The sequence below is a fragment of the Bos mutus genome, chromosome 23 (assembly GCF_027580195.1).
Source record: "Bos mutus isolate GX-2022 chromosome 23, NWIPB_WYAK_1.1, whole genome shotgun sequence".
NCBI lineage: Eukaryota > Metazoa > Chordata > Mammalia > Artiodactyla > Bovidae > Bos > Bos mutus.
The window spans coordinates 46,892,130-46,914,237 of record NC_091639.1 but is presented as its reverse complement, the minus strand read 5'-3'; the positions used below and the strand labels follow the sequence as shown (position 1 = coordinate 46,914,237).

The 22,108-nt window shown below is 43.8% G+C and overlaps 1 non-coding gene across 1 annotated transcript; it reads right to left on the bottom strand.

Annotated features, from left to right (window-relative positions):
* Positions 1–21,834: 21,834 nt before the first annotated feature.
* On the bottom strand, positions 21,835–21,907 carry TRNAE-UUC (transfer RNA glutamic acid (anticodon UUC)). The gene has a single exon. It is a non-coding gene; the product is annotated as a tRNA-Glu (tRNA).
* Between the last annotated feature and the right edge of the window lie 201 nt (positions 21,908–22,108).

Below are 22,108 nucleotides of genomic sequence, written 5' to 3'. Positions count from 1 at the left end.
TCTAGTAACTACACGTAATTTGTAACGATTAACCCAGGTGCAATTATAAAACCAGCAGGCCAAGCTCCCGGTCCGCCAGTGCAGAAGGATGGGACGTTAGTTTTTCAGATGAAACAGATAGAGCCACACAGACTGAAGACTGTTCAACTTAGCCTCAGTCCAACAGCACATCAACAAGCCTGAGTACCTAAGAAGCACTCAAGTTCATGGAGTGATTTATACTCAGAGATATAAGTTCCTCCTGAACCACCACTGGGATCACCCCCAAATAGAACTAACTACGCCTCACGTTGCTTCGGCCCTAATTACACAAGTTCCTTCATTGCTGTTTATGTCATTTGCATGTTGCTTCCTTAGGAAATTGAGGAGGGGTCCTGGAACGCAGACCATGGAGATGGATGGGGTGGGGGCTGGCGCCTGCGGGGTGTATATAGCTGGACTCTCTCCACTCCTTGTGCACGACACTGCTCTCAGCTCTCTCTGCTTCTGAGACCCCGCACTGCACACATTGGGAACTTCACCCTCTTTATCTTGTCTGAAACTCCCAATGTCTCCCTGCATTTACTGACCTATTTCAAATAACTATTAGCCAAATACATTTCTTTCCTTCAATAAAATAGATCTTCTTTCTGATCAAACAACCCCCAGTGGGGACTTCTCTGGGGGTCCAGTGGCTAAAACTCCCAATGCAGGGGGCCAGGGTTCCATTCCTGGTCAGGGAACTAGATCCCACCTGTCACAACTAAAAGAGATCCCACATACAGCAACTAAGGTCTGGAGCAGCCAGATGAATAAATATTAAAAAAAAAAAAACCCAAAATACAACCCAGTGGACATGGCGGGAAGGTAGGATGGGGCATCCACAGTGAGGAACGTGGGGTCTGAGAACATCCGGAGCCTCACTGGGAATGTGTTCAAGGCGAGAGTTTGGAAATGTAGACAGACTTGGGTTCCAGAAGGAGATGAGCCAGGAATTAGCCGTGTGACCCTGGAAATAGTGATAGTGTTACAGGTTATAAGATAATGCATATAAATGTTCAGGGTTCTCAGTAGAGGGGAACCTCAATAAATGGTAACGTGAGTTTGCCCTTCTTGTAGATAAACGACACCATCCCGTAGGCCAATTAAGAGACAATGCACAATACAGAACCAAGTGATAATTGAGTATTTGCTGCTTTTGATGAGCATAAAAATATTTCTGAGGAAGGAGATACTATGAAGTCTTCAAATAAGATTCAGTGAAAAATACAGTTGTCGAAGAAGAATTCCTAGTAGAAGATATGTCTTCTTTCTCAACGGGGAAGACAGGAAATTTTTAAAAGCTTAATTTTTTGGAGGACTTTTGGGTTTACAGCAAAACTGAAAGGCACAGAAATTTCCCATATATTCCTTGCCCCCACACATGCACAGCCTCTCCCATTATTAACATCACCCAGCAGAAGGATATACATGTTTTGGTTTTTTTTATGGAGGATGAACCTACATTGATAACATCATAATTACCCAAAGTTTGTAGTTTACTATTAACTCTTGCTGTTGTACGTTCTGGCTTTCCCTGGTGGCTCAGATGGTAAAAGAATTTGCCTGCAGTGCAGGAGACCCAAGAGACAAGTGTTCGATCCCTGGGTCAGGAAGATCCCCTGGAGAAGGGAATGGTAACCCACTCTGGTGTTCTTACCTGGAGGAGCCTGGACGGTTACTATCCATGGGGTTGCAAAGAGTCAGACATGACTGAGTGACTAAGCATGCACGCACGTTGAACTTTCTACAAATTTGAACAAAACTGAAAGGCACATATCCATCATTAAAACATACAGAATATTTTCACTGCCCTAAAAGCTGCCTGTGTTCTATCTATTCCTCTCTCCCCACTCCCACCCTGGCAACCACTGATCTTTTTATCATCTTCACAGCTTTGCCTTGTCCAGAATTCTTTATAGTTGGATTTATACCATATATAACCTTTTCTAATTGGCTTCTTTCACTTAGTAATGTGCATTGAAGATTCCTTCATGTTTTTTCATGACTTGATAGCTGACTTATTTTCAGTGCTGAATAACATTTCCACTATCTGGATGAATCACACTCAGCTACTGAAGGAAGGTTGCCTCCAAGTCTGCCAAGTATAGATAAAGCTTCTATAAACAGCTACGTGCATGTTTTTGTGTGGACAAAAGTTTTCAGCACCTTTGGGTAAATATCAAGGGTAAATACCTAGCAATTGGTGGATCATATAGTAAAAATATGTTTGGTTTTTATAAGAAACTGCCAAATTGTCTTCCAATGGGGCTAGACCAATTTGCATTAACACCAGAATGTTCTGCATTTTGACCCTTCTAATAGTGAGTTGTGGTATCTCACTGTTATTTTCATTTGTGTTTGCATTTCAGTGGTGATATACAATGTGAAGCTTTTCACATGCTTATTTGTCGTGTGTATGTCTTCTTTGGTGAGGTGTCTGTTAACGTCACTGGCCCATTTTCTAATTGGGTAGTTTGTTTTCTTATTGTCAATGTTTGAGTCCTTTTATATTTTGGATAACAATCTTTTATCAGATATGTCTTTTGCAAATCTTTTCTCCCAGTGTGTGGCTGAGTTTCTAATAGTCTTGACAGTCTTTTTCAAGAGCAGACATTTTTTACTGTAATGAAGTTCAATTTCTCATTTTTTTTCCTTTCATGGATTATGTCTTTGGTGTTGTATTTAAAAAAGTACCACTTTACCTAAGGTCATTTAGGTTTTCTCTTATATTTTCTTCTAGGAATCTGTTAACTTTGCTTTTTACATTTATTTCTATGATCCATCTTGAACTAATGTTTGTAAAGCTTGTAAGGCAAGATATGGAATTTTAAATGCCGAAGATTAATGCTAAGCAACTGTCAAACAAGGTTAAAAGCTGTTTGATTGGATAGATTGTAGGAATTAGGAACCACAGAATAATTAGTAAGGAAAGGACTTAACTAAGAACCTCTTCTTAGAGGAGGTAAAGTTTAAAGGAAATTTTTAACTAGAATTTTTAGAAGAATGTTGACAAACTAGTGTAAATAACCTAGATTGTTCAGGCTCTAGAAAGCTGACAGTATTTAAAATGAAGCTGGTGGGAAAGAAAAGGATTGGATGATTTTTCAACCATATGAAGAGCTATTATACAAAGTAGAAGTGGCTGCCTGAACAACACCCCTGGTATCTGCCCAGCTCCTTCCCCCTTCTGTGTCAATGGTTCCAATCCACAAAAATGACCACCACACCCATGTTTGAAGGACTTAACCACCCCCCTCTTTGGCCTCAGTTGATGGGACCAAAGGAAACATCTAATCCAAGCTAGGCATTCAGAGTCTCTCTTCTGGAAATTTGAACTTGGTCCAGAAGAGTCGAAAGCTTAGTGGTGACTTACCCACTAAGCAGAAGTGACCACGAAACGACTGCTGGAGCAGAGCACCCCTGCCAACCCGCACTGGCCTGTGACCAGCGGGAAGCAACGTGCCTTGCGTTAGGCCCCCAGGACTCGGGGATGTTTGCCGCAGCATTTGCCCTGCTTGAGAATATAGTAAGCCAGACTGTCTCACCTTTAAATATTTCAAATCCTTCAAAAACTTCTATTTGTTAATGAAAGTAAGATTTTTGAAAAGTCTAACATTTAGATGACCTGAAAGATGCATCAGAGGGAAAGGAAATTTGGGAACAGGGAAGAAACAGAAAATAAGATATGACTGAGAGGACGATTACAAAAAATAAATCAAAATAACTAACTGCATTAATCATGTCTGTCTATAGCCTGTGTCTCTGATGCTTTGGCATCTGGGGTCTTTCTGACCCTGGGGAGCCTGGCCCTTCCAGGGCTAACTAGTTTCTAGAGATGGAAAAGCCCAGGCAGTCAGCACCCCTGTGTAAACCGAGGCGTCCAGACCCCACAGGGTAACTACCTGCTCTTCACCTGCCTTTATCGCTCAAGGGCCAGGGACAGACAACTGGAGATGACCCTGGTGCCCCGTAGCCCACAGAAACCACTCCCATGCGTCACCCTAAGCCCGCCCCCACCCCACACCTTCCTCCCCTGGAGCCAGCACTAAGGCTCCCATCCTGTCCTCCCTTCCTCGCTCTGCCACGACGCCCTGGTGCTTTTCCTCAGGGCCCACGCAGCCCCGCACGGCACATGCGCCCCTGCTCTCCTAACTGCGGAGAGCAACCTCTCTCTTCAATGGCAGTGCCCCGACCTGTGCATCCTCACAGTGCCTAAGTAATAATAAAATTTATCCTGAAACCCCAATCAGGGATGATGAGTGAGAAGGAAATCTGACCTTCACTCTCTCCACCTGCCCACTGTCGTTAGTGGTCACTCAGAATCTTGAACACACTCAGCTGTCTCCTGCCTCAGTCCTTCTTTTTGCTTGAAATTTTCTTTTTTAGCATTACTACAAGCAAAGCTAGTGAAGGTGATGGAATGCCAACTGAGGTATTTAAAATCCTAAAAGATGATGCTGTTAAAGTGCTGCACTCAATATGTCAGCAAATTTGGAAATCTCAGCAATGGCTACAGGACTGGAAAAGGTCAGTTTTCATTCCAACCCCAAGGAAGGGCAATGCCAAAGAATGTTCAAACTACTGTATAATTGCGCTCACTTCACATGCTAGCAAGTGAAAGTGTTAGTCATTCAGCTGTGTCTGACTCTTTGGATCCCATGGGCTATAACCCAACGGGCTCCTCTGTTCATGGAATTCTCTAGGCAAGAATACTGGAGTGGGTTGTCATTCTCTTCTCCGGGGGACCCTCCCAAAACAGGGATCAAACTCAGGTCTCCTGCATTGCAGGCAGATTCTTTACCATCTGAGCCACCAGGGAAGCACTACACGACTTGCTAGCAAAGTTATACTCAAAATCCTTCAGGCTAGGCCTCAGCAGTATGTGAACTGAGAACTTTCAGATGTAAAAGTGGGGTTGTGGAAAAGGCAGAGGAACCAGAGTTCAAATTGCCAACATTTGTTGGGTCATAGAAAAAGCAAGAGAGTTCCAGAAAAATGTCTACTTCTGCTTCATTGACTATGCTAAAGCCTTTGACTGTGTGGATCACAACAAACTATGGAAAATTCTTAGAGATGGGAGTAACACACCACCCTACCTGTCTCCCCAGAAACCTGTATGCAGGTCAAGAAGCAACATGTTCCAGATATGGAACAATGGACTGGTTCCAAATTGGGAAAGGCTGTATATTGTCACCCTGCTTATTTAACTTCTCTGCAGAGTACATCATGTGAAATGTCAGGCTGGATGAAACACAAGCTGGAATCAAGATTTCTGGGAGAAATGTCAACCTGAGATATGCAAATGATACCACTCTAATGGCAGAAAGCGAAGAGGAACTAAAGAGCCTCTTAATGAGGGTGAAAGAATAGAGTGAAAAGCTGGCTTGAAACTCAACATTCAAATAACTATGATCATGGTATCCAGTCCCATCTCTTCATGGCAAATAGAAGAGGGAAAATTGGAAGCAGTGACAGATTTTTTTCCACTGGAATCCAAAATCACTCTGAATCATGACTCCAACAATGAAATTAAAAGACGCTTGCTCCTTGGAGGGAAAGCTATGACAAATCTAGACAGCATTTTAAAAAACAGAGGCATCACTTTACCGACAAAAGTCCCTATAGTCTAAGCTACGGTTTTTCCAGTCGTCGTGTACAGTGTGAGAGCTGATCCACAAAGAAGGCTGAGCTCCAAAGAATTGATGCTTTCAAACTGTGATGCTGGAGAAGACTCTTGAGAGTTTTTTGAAGAGCAAGGAGACCAAACCAGTCCATCCTAAAGGAATCAACCCTGAATATTCATTGGAAGGACTGATGCTCAAGCTGAAGCTCCAATATTTTGGCCATCTGATGTGATGAGCCGACTCATTGGAAAAGATTCTGATTCTGGGAAAGATTGAAGGCAAAAGGATGAAGCAGAGGATGAGATGGGTAGATAGCATCTTCGACTCAATGGACATGAGTTTGAGCAAACTCCGGGAAACAGTGGAGGACAAAGAAGCCTAGTGTCCTGCAGCCCATGGGGTCACAGAGAGTCAGACATGACTTAGCAACTGAACAACAACCAATAGCTGATTGACAACGTTGTGTTAGTGTCAGGTAGAAAGCAAAGTGATCCAGTTATACATGTATCTACTCTTTTTCAGACTGATTTCCCATATAGGTTATCACAGAATACTGAGCGGACCTCCCTGTGCACAGAGGTCTTTGTGGTTATCTGCTTGGCCTTTTCTTACCCTCTCTCTTCACATGGCTAACTCTCTCCTGGCTGTCCTCCAGTGTCTGTTCATGTGTCACTTTCATAAAAGGCTTTCCTTGACTCCTCAAGCCTCATTATTTTTTCACAGTTCCCTGAACTTTTTCTGTCACAGTATTTACCATAAATCACTCTTGAAGCTGTGATTACAAATATCTGTAGCTATTAGTTTACTCACAGTCAGTCTGTCCCCCTGGGTGGTTAGTGTCATGAAGTTAGAGTCACTCTTTTATACCGAGTCCCCAGCATCATACCTGACACTAGCCTAGCAAATACTCCATAAATACTTGCTGAGGGGATGAATGAATTCCCAGACTTCTAACCTGAAACCCTGGAGAAATGACACATACTATCTGAGCCAGTATTCACATGTTGAAGAAATAGCAATATTTGTAGAATCAAATAATTAAAGGCTTAGGGAATAAGAGTGAGTGAGTCAGGGAAGGTCAGTGGTCAGGTGCCATTTCCAGGGCACAAGAGCGGTCAGCTCCTTCCTTTGTCTCCTGGGATTGTGCCCCAAACTGGCAGGCGAACCGCCTGCCACCATGATACTTCCACTGAAAGAAGAAAGATGGCTTTTAGATACTGATCTTCCTAAATCCAAGAAGGCCAAAAACTAGTCCAGGCAGGATGGAGTGACCTTAGGCGCTTCAGGCCTGTAGGTGAGCAACTCTCCCCCTTGGCAATGACCAAGACTCCACGTTAAAGCCTCTCCTGGTTCAGGCTGTCAAGCTCAGGGCACCAGCTCGTGGGTCTCCACAGCCTGTGGGCTCCCAGGCTTTGACCAGCACTTTGACCTGAAAGTCCGTTCCCTCTCACTAGAGAGCCTGTGTCCCCTCTTAGGAAGCCTCACCCCGCTCTGACCAGGGAGACTGGGGCTAGTCTTACTCCCAATATCCAATTACAAAAGGACTTCTTTCTTCCACAGCTGGCCTATTTTTCATAATAGAGAAAACCTGCTCAGCAAATATGTGGGCAAAATATGCTCTTTGCAGAAGCAAAGGAGGAAAGAAAAAGCTAGTTTAGATTTTCCTAGAATATTTCATGTCTTATAAAATGTTTGCTGAAATCAGCATGTCACATCCCAGATGCAAATGTTTTTGGAGAACAGTTTTTACAAATTTGTAGCGTCATAGTCCAGTCTTTCAAATTGACATTTTTTTCATAACTGTCCTCTGCATGCTTGCATGCTTAGTCGCTCAGTCATGCCTGACTCTTAGTGACCTGTGGTCTGTAGCCCACCAGGCTCCTCTGTACATGGGATTGTTCAGGAAAGAATACTGGAGTGGGTTGCCATTTTCCTCCTCCAGGGGATCTTTCCAATGTAGGAATCAAACCCATGTCTCCTGTGTCTCCTGCATTGCAGATGGATTCTATATCCACTGAGCCATTGGGTAAGCCTCAACTGTCCTCTGATCATTGTTCAAAGGGAACTGAGTCATTTCCCCAGTATATTAACGTGGCTTCAATAATGTGGAGAAGGGGAATGGCAGAATAGATCTACAGAAATAACATGCTGAGAAAGTTGACACAGTGCCAGTCAGTGAATATTGGTGTTTTGAAGTAACAACTACTTAAAGGGATGAAGAGATACCACTAGCCCCACTGTCAGGCACCATCTAAATATCGCACTCTCTCTCAGTTGGCTGTCAAATGAGAGTGGAAGGCTCACAAAGCTGAACCTAAAATTCTTAGCTAAGGACAATTAGGTAAGTTAATACGTGTGATTTATCTCTCTCCATGGAGAGCAAAATGAATTTGAAAATCTCTTTGTAACCCAGAGAGTTGGCTCAGGTTCAAACTGCTCCCACCATCTGTTCCCAGTATTAATTTGCCGAGTGACCTGCTGCTGTGTGTTCCCAGCCAGCTCTGCAGTCACAAGTCAAAGTCATGTGCATCTACATTTGGACACATTTGGTCAAAGCCTGTGACATACATGTTATATGATTTGGTTATGCCACTCAACAAGATTCTATATAATCCAAGATTTTATGTATATTCCTCACATGAAAGGTATGGTCTCATTCTGACCATTGGCATCTGTAATAGATTCAATTCTTTTTTTGGTTAAATTCAAAATTCCCAAGCAAAGTTGAGTGGCATGCTATGTTCACTAGTGTTACTGCACCTCTGGTCTTTTCTTTAAACTCACTGTTCTCTAAGGATTTCAGAAATGATCTCATCACACTCACTAGCTAGGGCTACAAATACATCCAGAGAGAGCGTTTTTTTGTTTGTTTGTTTTTTAAAGCTTAAATAGAGGTTTCCCTTGCTAGAGTAAATCCTTTGAGTTATACAGAAATCTGTTGCCAGAGGTTTCTAGGCCATGTCAAGAGAAAAACCCCAAGATTCTTTAAATTACCACTTGAAAATTTTAGGATCCTAAATTATATATATATATATATATATATATGTTTTGAGTCCTCCCCATCAAATTCATATATTGAGCCCTAACCCCAATATGGTGGTAATAGGAGGTGGGGCTTTTGGAAAGTGATTAGGTATAGCTGAGGTCATGAGGGTGGAACCCCCAGGATTGTATTTGTGACCTTGTATGAGGAAAAAGGGACATCAGTGAAGAAACACCATGTGAAGATACTGTGCAACCAGTCAAGAAGAGAGCCTTCCCCAAGAACCAAATCAGACAGGACCTTGATCTTAGACTTTCCAGCCTCTGAAACTGTTGAGAAATAAATATCCGCTGTTCAAGCCAAATAAAAAAATATATATAGTTGATTTATAATGCTGTGTTAATTTCTGCTATACAGCAGTGATTCGGTTATACATATACAGACATTCCTTGCCATATTCTTTTCTGTTATGGTTTATCACAGGATATTGAACGGTTCCTTAATGTGACGCTGTAGGACTTTGCTGTTTATCTGTTCTGTATATAACAACATCTGCTGAACCCGCCTCCCACTCTCCCTCCCCCACCGCTTGGCAACCACCAGTCTGCTCTCTCTGTCTGCGAGTCTGTTTGGTAGATAAGTTCATTTGTTTCATACTTTAGATGCCACATCTAAACCACATTTTAAGACATAATTTTGGTAGCCCTGTGAAACACTTTCTCACACAGATCACATAGAGAGAATTTCTGTTTTGTCTGCAGCAGGAGCAAATGTGAATTTATGCCATTTCAGTCATTTTTGCTATTTATCATTGATTTCCTCGACATTTATCTGGTGCTCAAAATATACCAGAAATAATTTTGCCCTGAATAAGTCTCAATTATAACTTTGTCATTTATTTCACAAAACTTTTTCTCTTCCTTCAAAGTTATTCACTGATGGGGAATTATTAAGCATTTTTCAAATTCCTAACACTAGGTGTGGTATGAAACAGAGCCTTGAAATTTGACAAGCCCTAAAACTCATTACAATACATTCAGGGCAGAGAAGACTTCCACCCTCAACCAGCATCACCTCTGGATGTAAGGCTAGTTTCCCAGCAAAGTGGGAGAGATTGTGGATACCCTGGCTCCATGCGATCAAGGAATTATGTCCAGAGATGTCAGCCAGACAGGCAGGAGCACGTGAGGACAGCAGTGGCCGAAGCTAGCAGGGGAGGGGATTGCAGGAGTGCTCCCTTGGTAGGCGTCTGCCCAGCGTAACAGAGCAGCACCCTGGGGGGGCTTCCCAGAGCAGAACATCCCCCCCACACACACACCCCACCTCTTGTGTGTAGAAAAACGTTTGCCTCCAAATTCCAAAGAATGAATTTAATCAGAAAAGTGAGAAAATGCAGAAAGGAAAACAAATAAGACAAAATAATAATAGTTTAGCCATTAAACAAAATCAAGGACCTTTCATTTCTCCTCAGGGCTTCCCAGGCAGCACAGTGGTGAAGAATCTGCCTGCCAATTCAGGAGGCAAGAGATGCGGGTTTGATCCTTGGGTTGGGAAGATCCCCTGGAATAGGAAATGGAAACCCACTCCAGTATTCTTGCTGGAAAATCCCATGGACAGAGGAGCCTGGGGGGCTACAGTCCATGGGGTCACAAAGAGTGGGACACAATTGAGCAATAGCACCCATGCACTGCACGCAACGGCTGTAGATAATATTCTGAGCCGTATGCTTGAGCTGTTTTGCAGATACTGAAACCCCATCAAGTGGGAGATGTTAACAGCATGCTGCTCACAAGCACATAGACCCTCAGGCTGGTTGGAACCGAAAGGTTGATGCTGTTGACACCCAATTACCACGCCACCAACCAATCAGAAGAATGTCCACGAGTTGACCACACACCCAAACCCTCCTCCTCACCTCCTCATCTTTAAAAACCTTTCCCTGAAAGCCTCCAGGGAGTTCGGGCCTTTTGAATACTCAAGCTGCCAGAACTTCTTGCCTGGGACCTGCAGTAAACACTTTCTTTCACCAAGATCTGCTGTCCATGGACTGGCTTCACGCATATGAGTGAGCAGACCCCCGCCGGGCGGTGACCCCAGCACTCTCGCGGTGGTGAGCGCCCCCCAGCCTCTCCTCCCCATCCTCCCAGCACAGGCTCGATCCACAGAACAGGCTGAGTAGACGAACACCACCGCATCAGGCTTCACTGCGCTCCTGGTCTCTGAGCTGCTGCAACCCTGCCCTGCCTTCAGCTCCTGCCCTATTGCCAGAACAAGCATCACTTAGGTGGGCAAGTTGTTGGTAGGATCTGAGCCAGAAGAGGAAGGAGTGGCTGCTTTTTCCTCCCTGGTGAAGCATGTCTCAGCTGTATCTAATGAGCATCCCAGGACACCCAGGCACAGCGAAGGTAGAATGGTATTATCTCAAGTTTCACAGACATTTTTTCTTTTGGCCTCTGGAGGAAAGAAAATCTATGATTTCCTACTGTTTGTCACTTGAAGAAGTAAGTTATACAGGAATAGAAGGAATAGATGCCTTCGGAATAGAGACCAAGAAAACTTAGGCTGAAATACACCTCTAGGCCCAAGACGGAGCAGCTCCTGCCAAAGGCCAGGTCAGCAAATCAAAACTTCAATAACTTTCTCTGTCCCATGGACAGAGGAGCTGGCAGGCTACAATCCGTACGGTCACAAAGAGTCGGACAAGACTGAGTGACTAACACTATATGCTATAAGGATAAATAGACTTACAAGTTGTTTGAGCCCTCGGAGCTCTGAGGTCCCAGCAGCTGTGCTAACCCAGGAACCTGGGCCACAGTCTCTCAGAGGAGAATCCAGGCAATAATGTGCAAAACTGAAACCATGGAGAGCAGGATGGAGAGAGTGAAAACGGAGCTTTCTTGTGATTTCTGGAGCTTACTTGGCTAACTGGTTACCAGGCCCAGGCAAAGTGAGCTTACAGGTGCGCTTTCAGAGAGGACCGATACAGCAGTCTGTAACAGGAGGTCAGCAGACTGGGCCTCGTGTGTGAGACTCGGGCTGTGCTCTCAGAAGGACTCACACGGTCTTGAAATCATTAATAATTTCCCCTTGAGCTTGTGCTTTGTAAGTGAGGTGTGAGGGCGCCCCGCACAGGTACTGAGCGCAGACAGGCAGGGTGCCTGCGTGCACAGGCGGGCTCAGGCCAGGAGCAAGGCCTGCGCAGGAAGCCAAGCCACCCAGCGCCGGATGACCTGGCGGGCACCTGCGTGCCTCGGGGCAGGCAGCTGAGGGTGTGTGGGGTCCCAAGGTGATTGGAGACTGGCCCGGCAAAGGCTGGAGCGGCAGGGAGCGAGGAGGGCCTCCACTAGGGACATGCTGGGAGGACCACTGCCCGTCCATCCTCAGTGGGTCCCGGGCGCTGCATCTGAACAGACATCTTATCAGCTCAGTGAGGCAGGAAACGCCCGAGCTCAGGCTGTAAACTCAGTAAATTTTGTCTTGGTAAACTTTTATTTTGTAGTGTATTACAAAATAAAGGAAATTATTATGCAATAAAAATATAGACTTAATAGACACTGCATTAAGCATTTTTAAGGGAGTTATTTCAATTCTTCAAGGAGTTTGGAATCTTTGGTTTTGAAAACTGCTGCAGGCTTACAAATAGAAATTAAGTGCAAAGATTGTTCTATTCAGTGGTAAAGAATGCTATTGGATTCACCAGAAAGTTTGCTTGGGTTTTTCTGTAAGACATTATGGAAAAACCAGAATGAAGTTTTTGGCCAACCCAATGGCTTTGAATGAATGAATTATTAAGAAGGAAGATAACTTTAAAATTGCTTTTTTCCTTGAAATTGAAGATACAACAATGCATGTATAAATGGGTCTACTGAATTTTATGAAAATCATGAAGCCATTTTAGGTTCTTATAAGACCTCCACAGTTAAAGGAAATGTCAGAAGAAACATCAAAATGCCATCGTATGGAATACCATGTAGCCGTGAAAATGAATGAAATAATGCCATCTGCAGCAACATGGACCTAGAGATTATCACACTAAGTCAAATAAGTCAGAAAGAGAAAGACAGATGTCATGTGATATCATTTATTGGTGGAAACTAAAATATGACACAGATGAACATATCTCCAAAATAGAAACACACTCACAGACATAGAGAACAGACCTGTGGTTGCCGAGAGGGAGGGAGGGGGGCTGGACTCGGAGTTTGGGATGAGCAGATGCAAACTGTCACATGTAGGACAGATAGACAAGGTCCTGCTGCACAGCACAGGGAACCATATTCAATACCCTGTGATAAACCATAATGAAAAGAATATGAAAAAGAATATATATATGTATATCTGAGTCACTTTACTGTACAACAGAAACACAACATTTTAAATCAACTATATTTTAATAAAAAAAATTTAATGTCATTATATACACTTTCACTGAAAATTAAATTTCCACTCGGGCTTACACGAAACATATTGGTATGAAGAATTAAATCTTTCTAGAAAAATTGTTCCACAAGAAGCATGAGATTTACATGTGTCACAATTTATATTTCAAAATAATTAATCAGAAACATATCACAACCTTGTCACAGCTTGTAAAATACTCATAAGAGCTTCAGTAACAGCTGCATCAGCAGACCTCAAAAATTTTAACTATAAAACAATCATGTGTGGTCTTGTATTTGCCAAGTGTGACTCATACTACTTTCTGTTATATCAGTTGAAAACGAAGTTGCTAAAAGTGTAAATTTGATGACCTAATAAATTAATTTGCAGAAATCCAATACAGAAGTCTTATGATCATTCAAGATATTATATTATCATGTTATTATTTATTGTAGTAATGAAAATTATGACATCAAAGACATTAATTTTCAGTTTGAAAGTTATGTTGTTACTTAGGTGTCACTATTTCCCAGCTCATCTTTAGTAATAAAGACATTAAGAAAAAGCATTACATTTTAGCTCCTTTAGTGACACTTTACCCCTACTTTTTGAACAAGGGGCTCCACAGTCTTACTTTGCACTGGTCCCTTCCGATCATATAGCCAGCCTGAAGATAGGACTAAACCAAAGAACTGGCTGTCTAACAATTTGCTTTTCTATATCACCCCAGAACTATGGGAGTAAATTTTTTTCTTTTGAAAAGAGGTGGAACAGGAAAGCTTTCACAGTGTCTGTAAAGTTACATCATAAGAACCTGCTCTGATTATTCATGAATTATTCCTAGTGACCTTATTCATATGTACGGTTAAAAAAGAAAACAAACTAATATTCAAAATATGGAAGAATAATTCACTGAGATAATTATGCTTAGGTTTCATCAGCCATTGTCACATTTAACTATTTTTATCCAAGAGTTTACTGAATGTCACCATGTCAAAGGCATGTGAAGTACAAAGAAAGATTTCTTGTTTTGCTTTTGTTTATTTCAGGGGTATTTTGTTTGCCACACGGTGCAGCATGCAGTATCTTAGTTCCCCAGTCAGGGATCAAACCTGTGTCCCCCTGTGTTGGAAACCAGACTCCTAACCATTGGACAAACAGGTAAGTCCCCAAAGTATAAAAAGTATTTAAAAGGATGTGGAGTTCAGGCTTTAGGATATGGCTTTGAGGCAGGAGACAGATGGACTCCAAGTTCAGTTCAGTTCAGTTCAGTCACTCAGTCATGTCCAACTCTTTGCGACCCCATGAATCGCAGCACGCCAGGCCTCCCTGTCCATCACCAACTCCCGAAGTTCACTCAGACTCATGTCCATCGAGTCAGTGATGCCATCCAGCCATCTCATCCTCTGTCGTCCCCCTTCTCCTCCTGCCCCAATCCCTCCCAGCATCAGAGTCTTTTCCAATGAGTCAACTCTTCGCATGAGGTGGCCAAAGTACTGGAATTTCAGCTTTAGCATCAGTCCTTCCAAAGAAATCCCAGGGCTGATCTCCTTCAGAATGGACTGGTTGGATCTCCTTGCAGTCCAAGGGACTCTCAAGAGTCTTCTCCAACACCACAGTTCAAAAGCATCAATTCTTCGGTGCACAACTTTCTTCACAGTCCAACTCTCACATCCATACATGACCACTGGAAAAACCATAGCCTTGACTAGACGGACCTTTGTTGGCAAAGTAATGTCTCTGCTTTTGAACATGCTATCTAGGTTGGTCATAACCTTCCTTCCAAGGAGTGTCTTCTAATTTCATGGCTGCAGTCACCATCTGCAGTGACCTTGGAGCACAAAAAAATAAAGTCTGACACAGTTTCCACTGTTTCCCCATCTCTTTCCCACGAAGTGATGGGACCAGATGCCATGATCTTCGTTTTCTGAATGTTGAGCTTTAAGCCAACTTTTTCACTCTCCTCTTTCACTTTCATCAAGAGGCTTTTGAGTTCCTCTTCACTTTCTGCCATAAGGGTGGTGTCATCTGCATATCTGAAGTTACTGATATTTCTCCTGGCAATCTTGATTCCAGCTTGTGCTTCTTCCAGCCCAGTGTTTCTCATGATGTACTCTGCATATAAGTTAAATAAGCAGGGTGACAATATACAGCCTTGATGTACTCCTTTTCCTATTTGGAACCAGTCTATTGTTCTATGTCCCGTTCTAACTGTTGCTTCCTGACCTGAATATAGGTTTCTCAAGAGGCAGGTCAGGTGCTCTGGTATTCCCATCTCTTGAAGAATTTTCCACAGTTTATTGTGATCCACACAGTCAAAGGCTTTGGCATAGTCAATAAAGCAGAAATAGATGTTTTTCTGGAACTCTCTTGCTTTTTTGATGATCCAGCTGATTTTGGCAATTTGATCTCTGATTTCTCTGCCTTTTCTAAAACCAGCTTGAACATCTGGAAATTCACAATTCATATACTGCTGAAGCCTGGCTTGGAGAATTTTGAGCATTACTTTACTAGCATGTGAGATGACTATAACCGTGCAGTAGTTTGAGCATTCTTTGGCATTGCCTTTCTTTGGGATTGGAATGAAAACTGACCTTTTCCAGTCCTGTGGCCACTGCTGAGTTTTCCAAATTTGCTGGCATATTGAGTGCAACACTTTCACAGCATCATCTTTCAGGATTTGAAAGAGCTCAACTGGAATGCCATCACCTCCACTAGCTTTGTTCGTAGTGATGCTTTCTAAGGCCCACTTGACTTCGCATTCCAGGATGTCTGGTTCTAGTTAAGTGATCATACCATTGTGATTATCTTGGTCATGAAGATCTTTTTTGTACAGTTCTTCTGTGTATTCTTGCCACCTCTTCTTAATATCTTCTGCTTCTGTTAGGTCCATACCATTTCTCTCCTTTATCGAGCCCATCTTTGCATGAAATGTTCCTTTGGTATCTCTGATTTTCTTGAAGAGATCTCTAGTCTTTCCTATTCTGTTGTTTTCCTCTGTTTCTTTGCATTGATCGCCGAGGAGGGCTTTCTTATCTCTCCTTGCTATTCTTTGGAACTCTGCATTCAGATGCTTATATCTTTCCTTTTCTCCTTTGCTTTTTGCTTCTCTTCTTTTCACGGCTATTTGTAAGGCCTCCCCAGACAGCCATTTTGCTTTTTTGCATTTCTTTTCCATGGGGATGGTCTTGATCCCTGTCTCCTGTACAATGTCACGAACCTCCGTCCATAGTTCATCAGGCACTCTATCTATCAGATCTAGTCCCTTAAATCTATTTCTCACTTCCACTGAATAATCATAAGGGATTTGATTTAGGTCATACCTGAATGGTCTAGTGGTTTTCCCTACTTTCTTCAATTTCAGTCTGAATTTGGCAATAAGTAGTTTATGATCTGAGCCACAGTCAGCTTCTGGTCTTGTTTTTGTTGACTGTATAGAGCTTCTCCATCTTTGGCTGCAAAGAATATAATCAATCTGATTTTGATGTTGACCATCTGGTGATGTCCATGTGTAGAGTCTTCTCTTGTGTTGTTGGAAGAGGGTGTTTGCTATGACCAGTGCATTCTCTTGGCAAAACTCTATTAGCCTTTGCCCTACTTCATTCCATATTCCAAGGTCAAATTTGCCTGTTACTCCAGGTGTTTCTTGACTTCCTACTTTTGCATTCCAGTCCCCTATAATGAAAAGGACATCTTTTTGGGGTGTTAGTTCTAAAAGGTCTTGTAGGTCTTCATAGAACCGTTCAACTTCAGCTTCTTCAGTGTTACTGGTTGGGGCATAGACTTGGATTACTGTGATGTTGAATGGTTTGCCTTGGAAACTACAACTAGCCTGCTGTTTGCATTTCCTAAGACGCGCGGGCTGCAGGTAAGGCGTCTGCACTCTGCCTCCTGATCTCCAGTGTGGAAGTAACAACGGAAACGGTAAATAGCCAGGCTTTGTCACCTGTGGACACTTCAAGGTAACAGTCATGACGAGAAGAGAGGAGTTGCACCTTGTTTGAATAAACGATTAAGGGATCTCTACTTCCTCCCTTCCTTGGGGCAGGGAGACACTACACGCTCCTTGGGGATCAAAAGCCAGAGGACAATGCCAGGCCATAATGAGTTTTGCTTCTTTCCTCCCGGGGGCCTTTGTGTTGAAATCCGTCTTGGCTGAGGATACTCAGAAACAGCATAGGGCTTTGTTCCATGTGGCTGTTCACAAAAACAAAGAGGGAGGTGCCATGTTATACAAGGATCCATTTCCTTTGCAAAGAATCTCTCTCTCTCTTTTAAAGTCATGAAGAGCTAGTGGTGAGACACAATAATCTGTGACACTATCTGTGCGTCTAGGCTGTGCGCACCCAGGGGAGGGTCCAGAGACAAATCAGCCAGGGGGGCAAAGCAAGATGATTGGCCAGAGAGAAGACAAAGACCCAGAAAACTGCCCCCTATAACAGATTTAAACTTCCCAAAGGCACGACTCTCGGGACTCTCGCAGAGTTCGCCCGTGCATCTTTCTCCATGTACTCTGCTTTCCCAATAAATGTTTTACTTTTCTCTTTACCTTCCACCTTCTGGTCAGAATTCTTTCTTGTCAACGTAGTCAAGGTCTGGAGGACTTAGGCCCTAGCCACTGAACTCTGTCATAGATGGTTAGGACTCCTGGTCAGGGAACTAACATCCTGCTTCACACTCTTTGAGACCCTATGGACCGCAGCACGCCAGGCTTCCCTGTCCTTCACTATCTCCTGAAGTTTGCTCAGATTTATGTCCATTGAGTTGGTGATGCTATTTAGCCATCTCATCAACTGTCCTCTTCTCCTCCTGCCTTCAGTCTTTCCCAGCATCAGGGTCTTTTCTAGGGAGTCAGCTCTTCACATCAGGTGGCCAAAGTATTGGAGCTTCAGCTTCAGCATCAGTCCTTCCAATGAACATTCAGGACTGATTACCTTTAGTTTGGTTTCTTTTGGTTTGATCTCCTTGCTCCAAAGGACTCTCAAGAGTCTTCTCCAGCCCTACAGTTCGAAGGCATCAGTTCTTCAGTGCTCAGCCTTCTTTATGGTCCAACTTTCACATCCATACATGACTACTAGAAAAACGGTAGCTTTGACCATATGGACCTTTGTCGACAAAATGATGCCTTTGGTTTTTAATATGCTGTCTAGATTTGTCATAGCTTACCTTCCAAGGAGCAAGCATCTTTTCATTTCATGGGTGCAGTCACCATCTTCAGGGATTTTAAAGCCCAAGAAAATAAAGTCTCTCACTGTTTCCACTTTCCCCCATCTATGTGGCATGAAGTGATGGGACCAGATGCCATGATCTTAGGTTTTTTTAAAGTTGAGTTTTTAAGCCAGCTTTTTCACTCTCCTTTGAGTCCTCTTAGACAAATACTTCAGTGGTTTTTGTGTATTAAAGGAAAAAGAAAAAAAAGACAAAGTACTTCCTTACCTTTTCACACTAAACAAGAAGAAAAATCTATTTAAACGGTGTCATTTCCCCTCAAACTCCTGCCATGATGTTCAGAGATCATCCCTCAGTATCACCCTCCTCCCTAGAAAAGTGCACTCTTAATTGAATGTTTTGTATCATTGGTGAATAGAGTTCAGCTTTGTGTTGCAAGATAAAGGGGGAAATGTCACACAAAGCAACATCATTCCCCAGGTTACTGAGAAGAGCTCCCGTTGATCCCAGTGTGTCCCCGATGCCCTGTGGATGAGGCCTCGGGCTGTCAGCGTCTGCAGGTGCCTGCGAGGCAGGACACTGCTGCGGGGCCTCTGCTGCTCCCTGAGTGAAGGTCCTACTGAGGTACTGACCCTAGTCAAGAGAGTAATCAGGGGTCAGTTCTCTTTTCACCAACATTTCCTCCTCATGAAGCCTTCTTCAAGTGACTTCAGGCTCTTGAGATGTGAGTCCAGGACGGTGGTTTCCTTTACGTGTTCTTTCTCTTGTCCCCAAGAACAGGACCCATTCTCCACTTCTCTATCCAGACACGTTCCTGAGCTCACCTGGCCCAGTTCCGTGACTTTAGCCTCCTCACCGTGATGACTCATGTTTCCCACTCTCCATCTGTCCCCTGAACTCCAGACCCACATACCCAGCTGTTTATTCAGTGACTATTCAGGGCTTCCCTGGTGGCTCAGATGGTAAAGAATCCACCCACAATGCAGGAGACCTGGGTTCGATCCCTGGGTAGAGAAGATCCCCTGGAGGAGGGCATGGCAACCCACTCCAGTATTCTTGCCTGGAGAATCCCACGGACAGGGGAGCCTGGTGGGCTGCAGTCCATGGGGTTGCAAAGAGTCAGACACAACTGAGCAACTAAGCACACGGCACATGCAATGACTCAACTTGAATTTCCAATAGAAACCTCCAGCCTAACACATGCACATACATGTTCTGCCGGTTCTCCTCTGTGTGGTGGGAGCCCCTGCCCTTTACAAGGTAGAGCCCCTTCCACTACAGAAGCTGAAAGTGCTGGGTTCCACTTTCCCAGCCTCTCACTGCTGGAACGCGAGCATGTGAACGAGGCTCTGCCAACCACATCCACCTGCGCTAGACTCTGAAGCCACAGCTATGCACATGGAGAGACCGTGTCCACACGGGGTCCTTTCCAGGGACACACTGTGGCAGCAGTGGCCACAGCTGGTCAGGACGCTAACGTGAGCAACAGCAGCAGTGCTGAAGCTGCATTCGGTTCTGGGTCCTGATGAGATCAGCCGTGGGGATTGCAGTGTCTGCCTGGAAGGGAGAGTGTATCTTCACAACACCCATTTCTGAACACGATTTAGGGATTGGTTTCTGGCTTTGTAGACTTGAGGCCTTGCTTCCTCATCCTCCCAGAGATTCTCAGAACTACTTAATGTTCATTTAATGAATTATTTTTCTTAAAGTATCTGTTGCTTGCAGCTAGGAGTCCTGACTTCTAAAATATCTAAACTCAAGACAATCCTCAAGGTAACAACTTCTTTTCCATTAATATTGCTAAGAAATTTAAAACAGTTACAAGAAACAAGTCCAGTTAACCAGTTGTAACTAACGCAGCAGACATAGTGCTAGGAATCCTAAAACATAAGGAAGTCCAGGCTCTTGTTATAAATTAGCATGCTTATGATAGATTTTAAACAATGACTTCATTACAGGCTTCTTTTTCTTATATTTTTTAAACTTTATTTTTAATTGGAGGATAATTGCTTTACAATATTGTGTTGGTTTCTGCAGTACAAGAGCATAAATCAGCCCTAAGTATACATATATTCTTTCCCTCTTGAACCTCCCTCCCACCCGCTTCCCATCCCATCCATCTAGGTCGTCACAGAGTACAGAGCTGAGCTCCCTGTGTGCAAGCTTCTATTAAAGAAAAAACTCCTATGTTATACTGAAATTACGATATGATGTGATGACATGTTATATTCAAGCAGTTATTCATGAACACTGCTATAGCCGAGAGCAAGTAACCCTGTACAGCTGCTGTACCTCAATGCATGAGGACGGAATTCTGGCTGGTCGTCTGGGTGAATTTAATTTACCTTCCAGTAAGTTCCTCAACAGAGATGCTAAGGAGTAGGTCAGAGTGGTCTCGGCCAGGTCGTATTTGCGGAAAGCTTATTCCACAATTGCTTTTCTGTTTTCACAAACTTACTTCTCAGTATTTACAAGATCTGGGCTGAATACGATTTTGGATTTTTACCAACTTGTTTCTCACACTAAAGCTGACTCATGGTGTCCTCAGGGTGAGAGCTCTTTGCAGGGCTCCAGGAGACCTCTGGCTGCAAGATTCCCATAAGACGTGTGAGATGTGAGGTCCAGTTCTGGTTTGTCATCCCTGCCTGCAGCCTCTCCTGACGGTAACTGGCAGCTGCAGCCCACTCACCGATGAGCCACCCTCCGGTGGCGGGCTGGGGGTGGGGTGGGGGCAGGGTACCCTCGAGATGGCGGCAGCCCAGCCCCCTTCAGCATTGTTCACCGCATCTGCTGGAAAACGATGAATCCTTTCAACACCAAAGCACAGGTGCGCAGGTTGCATCTGCCCTTCCTTCTCTCCTCCCCAAAAGGCACCCTCCACTGCCCTCTCCTCATTCAGCCGGCACAGGGCACACAGCAGTACCGCCCTCCCTGTGGGTACCCTCCACCTTTCTGAACCGTTTTGTGAGCACTCCCACAGCCTGGTTTAGAGCGGGGGACGCAGGGTCTCCCCCATCACGGAATAGTTCCCCTCTCACCGTGAAGCTCGCTCTCACCAGTGCTCGGTGCTCGTCTTGACTCCACAGCCGCTCAGTCCCCTCCTCCTCCCCAGCCTTCTGCTCAGATGGGCTGGAGGGAAGTGAGGTAAGGCGTTGTCTTTGAGCCAATGCCTAGGAAGCCCAGAGGGCCCATATATCACAATATATCATAATTGTGATACATTTCATATATGATATGAAACATAATTTCATAATTCATTTATGAAGACTGTGGAAGTTTCTTCAGGGGGTGGGGTCCTTGGCATCTTTCATCATAGTCAGTGATCCTGGAGAAACTTGCATCGTCCCATTCATCACCCCTGTGATGTTCTTTCACTGAAGTGCCCCAACCACAAGTTGACTATGCTTGAGGGCAAACATGCTTTTTGGCAACAAAATCCAAAGTCATCATGGGACAATTTTAGTGGTAGAATCTATGTGTTTGCTTCCATTGCAGTGACTTCTGTTGAGGTAAAATGACCTTTATAATTAGAATGTATTCTTTAAAAAAAAAAATTTTAGTTTTAGTTGTGGTGCGCAGGATCTTCAGTCAATGTTGGGGTGTGCAGATCTTTCAGCTGTGGCATGCAAACTCCTAATTACAGTATGTGGGATCTTGTTCCCCAGCCAGGGATGGAACCTGGGCCCTCTGCGTTGAAAGCGCAGAGTCTTAGCCACTGGACAACCAGGGATTATGTATAGTATGTATTGAATAGTATGTATTCTTATTGATTCATTCGATAACCATTTGTGGAAAATCTACCCTAACCAGGCACACTGCCAAACACTGGGTTACAATGCTGAGCCAAAAATAGATGAGGTGCTTCTCTTTAGGGAACTTACAGTCTAGGGGGTGAGAATAATGAAATAAAAGAATCACACAAATATGTGTA